Source organism: Monopterus albus, unplaced genomic scaffold, assembly GCF_001952655.1.
Source record: "Monopterus albus unplaced genomic scaffold, M_albus_1.0 scaffold20.1, whole genome shotgun sequence".
NCBI classification, from domain to species: domain Eukaryota; kingdom Metazoa; phylum Chordata; class Actinopteri; order Synbranchiformes; family Synbranchidae; genus Monopterus; species Monopterus albus.
This window is the reverse complement of record NW_018127900.1, coordinates 228,309-239,089: the sequence shown is the minus strand read 5'-3', so window position 1 is coordinate 239,089 and position 10,781 is coordinate 228,309. Positions and strand designations below refer to the sequence as shown.

At 37.9% G+C, this 10,781-nt stretch overlaps 1 protein-coding gene across 3 annotated transcripts in view; it reads left to right on the top strand.

Annotated features, from left to right (window-relative positions):
• The window catches only part of pde4d (phosphodiesterase 4D, cAMP-specific), a 153,586-nt gene that overhangs the window by 68,827 nt on the left and 73,978 nt on the right, over positions 1–10,781 (top strand). The gene's annotated exons all lie outside the window — the stretch shown is intronic.

Genomic DNA, 10,781 nt, shown 5'->3' with positions numbered 1-10,781 from the left:
CTCCCTGGTGCCAGCCTTGGTTAATACTTACAGTGCAGCCTCCAGCAAAGGGCACAAACACACACACACACACACACACACACACACACACTGTCTGGCATCTGGAGCAGGCTTATGATGTAATTCAAAATTTCTCACACATAAATTCCTAATTTTCTTCCTTATTGCCCCCTTTATTTCTACTTTGAGTTGTGTTATATCTCAATTTGTGTTTACAGACAGTTGATTTGAATTTCCTTTCATATTCTTCTCTTACTGTTCTGTCTTGCTTTATTTTTAATACCCTTTTTTCTTTTGTCCACCCTGCTTCTTTTCTTTTCTTTTTGTTGCTTATAACTGATGATGTGAATAGATCAGAGATAAACAGTATTTCATGGCTTTTCTAGTTTTTTTTTTTTTTTTTTTTTTTTTTTTTTTTTTGCTACCTTAGAGGCACACTCTTGTTTCTGCGTATAATTAAATTACTACATTTTAATTATTGGTGTGCAAAATTATACTGTGCATTCATGCTGATGGTAATAGTTTGTACATGGCTGATTCAGATTTTGTAACTTTACACACCATCACATTTGTTTTCTCATGTGCCACTTTAAGCAGAAAGCTAATTCACATACTAATCACATATTATGTTAATCTGTCATACTAATTAAATATTAATTTGTTTATATTTAGATGCAGAAACACTTTCGTTCTTGGAATGGATTTTCCCTCTTCTGTTATCACCATCACCCTTGTCATTAGGGCTGTGTATTGGCAAAATCTGGTGATACGATACGTATCACGATACAGGCGTTACAGTTTGATGTATTGCCATACTGTAAACAAGGTGATTATATTGTGATTTTTAAAGGTATCAAATTTTAGAAAAACTCTCAAAACAGAAGCAACATGCCACCATATGCACAAACTTTTGTAAAAATGTTTATTTTTTTTAAGCATAACAGAGATTTGCACTTGTCATCAGTACAGTATCACGAAACGCAATATCGCAATACGCAAGTGTATGTTTTCTTACACCCGTACCTGTCATGCAGTGAGTTTGGTTTTCAAGAAAATCCTTCTTAAATATTTGCACCTAATAAAAACAGTAGGGATGAAAAGAGTAAGTGGAGTAACGTTGCATTTGTTATAGATAAAAAATAAATGCTAGCTTACACAATTTGATAATATACTGCTTAACAAATTTTGTTTATTCTCAAGATGGCTTTTTAATAGCTTCACATGTAATCTTTCTTGGAGACCTATTGTCACTATGCTTTATAATGCTGTGATATCCAGTTGTCTCAAAAACCTTTAAGCACCTTCCAAGTAGGTTGAGTTGCTTTTCATACTTTACGGCACACCTTTATAGCGTACATATAGTAAAATATCATTGTGATGAATTTTGGACAATATTAAATTTTTTTCTTTTATTGTTACTGAAAAATCCCATGAAAACATCAAAGCCGACTGTGAATGTATTCTGCAACAGGTATTGTCTGTGCAGCCAAACCCTGATATAGAGATTCTATCCCCGGGTCATAGAATGCCACTGCCACCCAATGAATATTAAAAACATATAAAATAGCCATACTGAAGTCATATCCTGTAGCATGTTCAGTGACATCATGACACAGACCTCCTCTCCACAGATTAAAATTTTCAGACTAAAGTACATCAGCCATTCTGACTTTTTAAACTGTTTTTTTATTAGTTTTGCGACATACTGAGTTTGTGACACTATAACCTCACATGTGATATTTTCTGGAGAGTAGTTTTATCATAGATCTTTGTCTTTTCAAGGGATTTTATGAAAAAAAAAGTTAAGCTAAATTAATGTCACTATTAGGACCTTAAATGTCTATCTTAAAATGTCTTGTCTTAGATTTTTGGAATCTCAAACCTAACACTCATTCTTGTGTTTATACTTGGCTACACATATATAAAAAAACACTTCTCTGTCTTCCGCTCACACATTCTTAACAGTCAGAGTTTAATGCTTGGCCTTCATTCAAGTGTGCTGTTGTAAACATCTCTGTGTGAATCTGTGTGTAAAATGTTTATTTTCTTAGACACTAGTCTTTGCATCATGTCTGTCGATGTGACAGGAGGGCAAGAGGAGTAGGAAAAAACTGATGAGAAAGAACAATACCTACTTAATCACTGTGTAACTCGGTCATGTATCTGTGTTGTGTCTTGACATTTGGAAAAAAAGAAGTGGCAGACAGAATATCTGACAGTGATAAAGGGAGTGTGGGAGTTTAGGAGAAAAATTGCTGTGTTTGTGAGCACATGGGAGAGAGGCGATTTGTGAGACACAGAGAGAGAGAGAGCGAGACCATCAAAAGGCTGTAAGCAGTTGAGAAGTTGACAACTGCAGTGTAATTTACTCCAATCACCTCCTGATTGTTTTACAGCTGCAGGGAATCACAGTGCCGCTGCGCTGTAGATCTGGTGACATACACAGGCTTAGTGGCTCCACTCCACACTTCATTAATGAGACAATCCTTCTCCATGGACCGATTGGCCCGATGTACTGCTTCGCTGTTCTTATGGGCGCAACACCATGAAAACTATGCACAAATAGTTTTAGTTACTTTAAGAACACTTTAGAGAATGCATCCCAAATGTTGACTGTATTCTCTGCTTTGGAGGAATTTGATGACCTAGAATTATTTATAAAGACATAAATACAACATTTTGGGGAATTTAATGAAAAGTAATGATTTGCCGAGCTCAGTAAAAGTGGGTTCAGTCTTGTTATACCGCAAAAGCTTTTCTCTAAGCAGATTTGTTGACAAATTGTGCCGATGGTATAATGATTTTTAAAGGCTGAAAATATTTGAGTGGGTCTTAATTTGCCTGAGAGGCTTTTAAGTAAAATGTGGAAGGTCTTATGCAGTTGTTTACAGTATTATTGCAACCAAAGCTTCAACATACCTACCGTCAACAGCAGCACAAGCACTTGAATTAAAGGGGTATCTGCAAAATTGTGCTGACAACACACTTAAAACTCAGTATTTCATTGTGCCTTGCTATATTTTTTTTGTTTTTAACAGTTAAGGTACATTATCACTGGCATAGGTGGAAAGATTTAGAGCTGCATGTTCCTTACTGACATATGCTCTTAAGTGTTCGGTCTTCAGATTCATTATGACACAGGATTATTTTCTTTCAAGAGTCATATCTGCTTCATAGATAATCTGTTGACAGACCCTAAGATGGCTGTTATTGGGTAAATGCCTTTGCATGTGAACATGTGAGAAGACATGCTTGACAAGTGTTTCACAGAGCTGATGCCTGATTGCTTTCACCTCTATAAAGTCATAAAGTACCTGAATATACAGTTTGAGTGGTGTACAACACAGTAACCACTACTTGTTTTTTTTTTTTTTGTATTCTCTTCACCAGAACAGTTCTGTTCATATTCTGTGTTCAACTTTCTTCCTCACTGACACTGAGGTATTTATAATGCTGTTGCACAACAGCATCTGATGCTGCACTGCAACAGTGCAAGTGTCTCTTTATGTAACAGGAGTGGGGCATTTCAGCCAGAGGAGAATAGGTGGCTCAGACCGCTGGTACTGATATCACTACTACTGACTGAGTCGTCCAACTGGGGAGTTTTGTTGGGGATGGCTGGTGGGTTGTGGGCAGATGCAGCAAGGGTGAGATTGAGGTAAAGAGGCAGGGTAGGGGTTGGTGAAGGTGTGGGAGCACAGAACCTCAAGCTAAAAACAATGGTGCTAATCTAGGCAGAGCATGACTCTACTTCTCACTTGGTTATATCATCTCTCTCTGTATGTTCCCTGCTTTGAATCTCATTTCTCTTTGCCCATTATTTCTTTATAGCAGCTGATGGACCTCCTATACAGTGACTGTATTATGTGGCATAATACAGACATGTGACTGGTATTGTTTGAACTAACTCTCCTGTAATAAAGCTAAGTCTATTTCCCAAAATGTCAAACTGCCCCTTTACAGTAAGTCATCAGTTCTATTATTTGTTGGATGAACTGTACTTGATTTGATGACCAATCATTAGCAGATTGTCAGATGCCATTAAATTTGAAATGATTGATTGTTTACCATTTTTCTAGCAAAAATGCATATATTCTCTGGGGCTTGCTGCTGTTTTGTCATACCTTATAGTATTGGAATCTGTTTGGGTTTAGAGTTTTGGTCCGATAAAACATGGAAGTTCATCACCTTGGGCTCTGCAGTAACCGTCAGTAACTGCAGTCATGCTATTTGCATTTTTTTTTTTTTTTACCAAATAATAGTTTGATTAATTAAGGACATAATCTGAGGATTGATTGAGAATGAAAATAATTGAGTTACTGACCTAATCAGTAGTGCATTTTGTTTTCTCACATTACTGTACAGTAGTTCCAAAATATGTCCTTCAAGTGCAGTGTGTACGTATGTGTTTAAGGTAAAATAAATAACTGTTCTGTACAAAAGGACCTGAAATCCCAACCTCCCCAGTGGCCAGCATACAAGATGTTTATTCCAGTTAATACAAATGAAATATGAGGTGGTTCAGATTAGATTCAGCACTAACGGTCAAACATGTTTGATTTTACTGCCTCCTCAGCGAGAATCCAGAGAATCCACAATGTGTTTTCAGCCTTCGGTGAACAGGTATCCCAGATGAAATGTCACTCTATAGCTACCCCTGATTGTGACTTTAGATGACACCTCTATTTATAGTCAGCACCATTTGACCTGTTTTTCTTTTGTATTCCCAGCCTCCCAGCATATGGTCCATTCAGTACCAACATTTCTTGCTGTCAGGGTGTAGCTTTGTTTAAGTAATTACCTTCCATTCCTTTGAGGTGACTTTGGATTGTAGCTGTCATTGTGCTGTGCAGCAAGGAGAATTCTCAAGGTTTTATCAGCCAAAACACTGTTCTCCACCCAGCAGAACAGAGTGCTTGTGATTTGCATACATATGAGACTTTGAGCAGTGCTGCTGGTCCTGTACTAACAGTGCTGGCTGCATGATACATCATTGCAGCTTATCATTTGCAAAGGCAGGCAGATTTAGACTAATCAGTGAGATAATTTCGCTTAGATGCACACAAACATACACTAATAGATCTGTAATACTCTTGCTCTGTGTGATTCTTTCACTATTAGAAATTAGACAGGACCCTGGTTATATTACTCAACTCAGTATTCTGTGTCCAAGTTGGTGTTGCCTGAGATGAATAAGAAAAACTAAGATTATATAACTGTGTGACTGAGAGAAAGCTTGAAAGAAAAAGAATAACTGAGGTAGAAGTTTTCTTTTCATGGTTTGTATTCTGGGAGTGTATTTCATATCCCAGCAAATGTAATATTTCACTTTCACAGTATATCACCCCTGGAACTACTGTTGTAATCTAGTTGTTGTACTTAATAAGCTGCTATAGAACAGAACTAGATTAATTTGGAATTTTTTAATAGATCAGTGCCACATTGCCGCATTTCTAAATATATCTCCTGATGCTATTCTCTATGTGGTCCCTTGTATTTGACTGTAGTTGCTATTGACTGATCGCAGTTTATCACAAGAGATGGAGTTCAAAGAAACTTTTATTGTGGAAAAGTTTCTACGAAGGTTCTTAAAAGCTAATTTATATCAAGAACCCTTTTCATTGTAAAGTGCTAGATTTGGAAAATACACATTTTAGTGTTTCAACATTAAATGCGCATGATGAGAAGATGTGATAACACAAGTACATTGAAACTTTATTTACATTTTATAGAGTTTAATGTAGAATTACAGTAAACTTCCAGTCAATATTCCCATGTATTGGGCTATGCTGAATCTGGGTTTGTGTGGGTAACTGGTTGCATATAGTCGCGCACACACAATGCAACCGAATAACAATTGGAAAATGTGCATGTGTTCATCAAGGAACAAGTACAGGTAAATGTTCCTGTGTAAGGACATGATTTATTCACTTTGAATGCTGAATGTGCTGCCAGACAGGAGGAGAAATGGTAACCAACCCTCCCTTGTACTCTGTGATTTGGAAATTGTTGTTATTGGGTGTTTCCAAATCTGTGCATCCAAGTCTGGCCGAGCTCCTGTGAATCTCAGTGGCCTTTCAGCTCCTTCCTCTGCTTTTCCTTTTCTTCATGTCATGATCATCAAGCCTAGTGCACTGCCAGAAGATGTCAGGCTCACATCCATTACATGTCAAATTCTATAACCCCTTGAAAAACAGTGGGGGTAGTAACACTGCCTCCACTTCAGCTTGGAGTTTGTTTATTTATTTATTTTACCTGTTTAACATTATGATGAAACCCAGTCTAAATAGGATTGTAGTTTTCCTGAAGCATGCTGATTTGCATGACATTCAGCTCATTTGTGTTCGGCAGGTCTTTAATGAACTGAAAAAGGTTGTGTGCATATTGATAATCACTTGCATCTAACAGGTCCAGACACATGAAGGTGTTTTAGCAGAGGTTGCTGCACTGGCAGATTTAATTAAGTGATGACCAGAATAAATCTGAGTCGAAGAGTCCACAGCTGCAGGGCTTCATCAAAGGCCTTTTGATATGTTGATATCTTTTTGATTCAACAACATTACGGAGAGATTCTGCCAGCGCCTGCTCCAACACAGCAAATTCAGTTATTTTATTCCATTTATTCATTGGCTTTAACTCTGCTGCAATAGAGAAATAAAATTAAAATATTCTGATTGTTAGTAAGCCTTTATATAGATGGATAATTAATATCCATCCATCTATCCTAACGTCTACAACAACTACCTATATAACATGACAGTTTTTTTTTCTCCCTTCTGTGGACTATAACTTTGAAAAGACATGATCCTGGTGTCTGGATATGTGTGTTTCCTGATGTACCTTTCTAGTCGGAACTCGTTAACACATGACCTCTTGCGATGTGAAGTACTCAGAAGCTGCCAGAACCCTTGGGGAAAACCGAGAAAGTGGGCTCAGAAACAAGTGCGCACATGATGAGGATTGCACACTCTCCCAAATCTGTACTTGTGCATTCTCAAATCTTGACTAGACTGAGTAGCATCAGGCAGCGATATGCTTCCATAGATGATGACCGTGGATGTTTTGCCAAAATAACAGTTGGATCTGGTCCAAAGGTCTTTTATTATCATCTTCTCTGAGAGAGCCTCATTAGCCTGAGGTGAGATCCATTAATGATGCGAGGTTGTGGTAAACCTTTTGGTCTTGTCTGATTATAGTTGGCTGGCTCAGCTCATTAAAGAAAGACCAAAAGTTTAATCCTCTCAAGTCATAATGCCTGTTTTTCTGATGCCATTAGTTTAAGGTCTTTTTAGGTCTGATTCAAATTACACAAAATGCACACGAAACCTGGTGTAAAACGATAGCATTTTTCTTTGGATTTGGAAAGCAGCAATGCTGTGATTATGCAGTATAGTGTACAAACAGAAGATACAGATTATTTGTACACCAGGTAACTGGAAAACTTTAGATGCCATCTGTTTCTTTAAGATGTAAACACACAGCTGTTGCTTTTAAGTGCGCATTAAAAAGTACATGTACATTTGGTTTGTTATCGGCTATTATTATTATAAGAGTACTTCTGTATATGAGAGTAACATTTACATTTTATGTATTCCAAATATTTCTGTAGAGTCACAGAGATGACACAGACCTGTCTTTCCCACAAAGATGAGAAATGTTGATATTTGATAAAAGATGCACAGTAGGTTTCTGGATAAGAAATATTGCCCCGAAGAAACTTGTCTTTCTAAACAAACAAAGAAATGTTGTCCTTGCCCAGAAAGGTGTGAGCACATTTTACCTTCTCTTCATCCTTCTCTACAGAGCTCTTTTCACCCTTTGTTTTCCTCTGGCTGCTATTCTGTCTGCATCTTATATTAGCTATTCAAGGCTTGATATTCTATTGAAGAGCTGCATACAAGTGCATTGTCCACTGAATGGCTTCTCAGAGGCCAGGTCATCTTCTATCACCTACCAAGATCCCCATCCCTCTGAATTTAGTCCACTTCACTTCGTTCCAGTGGTCTAGATATGTAATGGCATGGCAAGTTGTATCTTGTCATTCGTGCAGAAATCGCAAAGATGATTTAGGAGAGGAAGAGGCAGAAGGACAGAGGAATTGTAGACTCCTGCTACTCTTTGCACTCTAGTGGGGTGGGGAGATTTGTGACCCTGCCTTCTATTGTCACAGTGTAATGAAATGTTGAAAAATAGCTCAGCTTTTGAGGAGTGCAACACATCACCTGCAGCCACTGACAAGGGAAAACTGATCAGCTTCACTGTCCACATTTAAGGGTAGTCAGTTTCTTAACCAGTTTTATGACTGACCCAGCTTCTTCACATTCGCCTTGGATTATCTGTCTGAATGGCGCCTTAGTACAAAGAGACAGTGTCCACCTCTAACAGTTCTAATGAGTTGCATGTCCAATTAAGACACAGGTGTCTCCTGTGTTGTGAGAGCCATCCTGTTATTGATGTCATCCCTTGATCATTTCTCACAGCTGCTTCCAATATCCTGCTTTTTATGGAGGCGTGTTTTCATCTTTTATCTGCTCTCATTTGTGTGTGTGTTTGTGCAAATAGACTGTGCAAATACATATGTAGATTCATTGGTGTGTGTGTGTACACATAAATTTGTATGCCTGTTCGTGTCTGTGCATGTCTGTGTGTGCCCTTTTTTACAAGTGTACATGTGCTCTTATTTGTCAGTACCTGTCCTGATGTCTTCTGCTGTCTGTCTGACCACTGAGGCTGTCTCCTTTGATTGCCTTGATTCAGTGCTGCTGTAAGCAGTAATGAAAAATGAACAGCGTGCTCTGAGTGTGAGGTAATTGGTCTGCACCCAGTTTCTTGTGCTTCTCAGGAGGTGAGAGCTGAGCGAGACCAGGAGAGGAAAATGGGAAGAAGGAGGTTGAAACACCATGTGTGCACTACTCTGTGTAGAAGTGCAGGAGCATTGTCTGTCTCGTGTTTTTAGGATGATAGACAGTTCAGCATTCCAAGCTTCAATGTGATGTTCGTACAATAATGTGATGTTAGTTGCAAAATCAATGCAGATGATTAAACCTACAAGCCAACTTGAATTGTTCATGCTTCTTGTTGCTGTATGAGTCTAAATGTTTGATGATGATTTCCCATCAACATGAATATGTTCAGGTTATGTACACACCAGTTTATTGGATACACCTAACTAAAACTGTTTTAAAGTGGTGCTGATTAAACAGTTTGTGGTGCTGTACATTTGGTACAAAATCTGTTATTTTGTCTAACCACTGTATACTGCTGGGGGTAAACAAACTATAACCTTCATGAATGAATGTTTTTGCTGCATTCATTTTAACTAGGTGTAACTAATAAACTGGCAACTGAGTGTATAAGACAGTATGTATATTGCAAGACCCCGAGATCTGTTAAATTTATCCATACATTTTTTTGTTGAAAGTAAACATTTGGTACAAAATCTGAAATTTGAAAAGTTGATATTGTTTAATTTTAATTTATGAAATAATTTTCTATATCAAATCAGCATTTTTATACTACCATGTCTTCATCATACAAAAGCTGGCATTCAGCTTTGCAGAGCGACTTTGCTGTTTACTCTGGCTGCCTGGGTGGCAGCAGATTTATCTGCAAGTGAGCAGATGGTCTAGAGGAATTAATGTAAAGTCTATAAATGTCATGGAGGAGGAACTGTTCCGAGTATAAGGAGAGCTGTGGTGGATCGAGTTGCATTTTGTCAGGCTGCCTGGTGCCAAGAAAATTGGGAGTGTCATAGTATATTTCTTGTCAGAGGAATCCCTAACATCTGTGACAGACCAGCAATGGAGAGCACTCTGTAGAAATCACGTTTAGTTCTAACCCAGTTCCTTCCCACTCCAAGTTGTAGCCCACCTCAAAATGTGTCAACTAAGTTTTTTTTTTTTTTTAATTATCAGGTAATCTAGCAAATGTTTATTTTGATCTATTGATTTATATTTTAGTCTATAAAGTGCGGTGATAGTTGTGTTATTTGCTGTTGCGCTCTCTCTTCAGATGTAGCTACACTCGACTGTGTGTTTTGTTCAATTTCAGATGTGTTTTTGAGCAGCTTGTGTCCTTTAAGTGATGGAAAAACTTGAGTGGTGAAATGTATTTGTGATGCAGCCCTGCAAAACTGCTTCACAAAACCTTTCTGTGGATGTGTAGGACCCAGTCTTATTTCTCTGCTGATGTTCACAAACTGTGCTGGCTGTAAATGTGTCTTGTCTGCCTGTGGTGTAGTGGAAGTTGCAATAAAGTTACGCCGTTTTACAGTAAACATGAAGCAGGCAGTCAGCTCGACGAGATACATCATTGTAGCAACTACCAGTTGAATTCTGCCCGATAACTTGTGACACTGTGTGACATTTTTGCATTCACAAAAGATCAGATGGAGTTCAGAGCAGAGCGGAGCGAGCGGGAAGAGGGAGGGCTGGGCGGAGCCGAGGCAGATTTTAGAGTCTCATGCTAGCACTAGCTAGATTTTGAATTATTCCTTATTGTAGCTTTAATCAATAAAAAGATTTTCATTTTAATGCTAAAACCATTTTAATACTAGTTTTCAGTATTTAACAATCAAATGTGACAAAACTGTACTGTAGTATATGCACAAAATGAGAGATACACAATCTTTCGTAGTAACCCGCCTACTATGCACAAATCAGTAAGCTAAATTCTTTTATACTAAATTATGTATGATGATCAGTACATATTGGATACTTTATAGTATCAGTATATTGTGCATATATATAACACTGTTCTTGACTTAAGACTCATCCTGCACC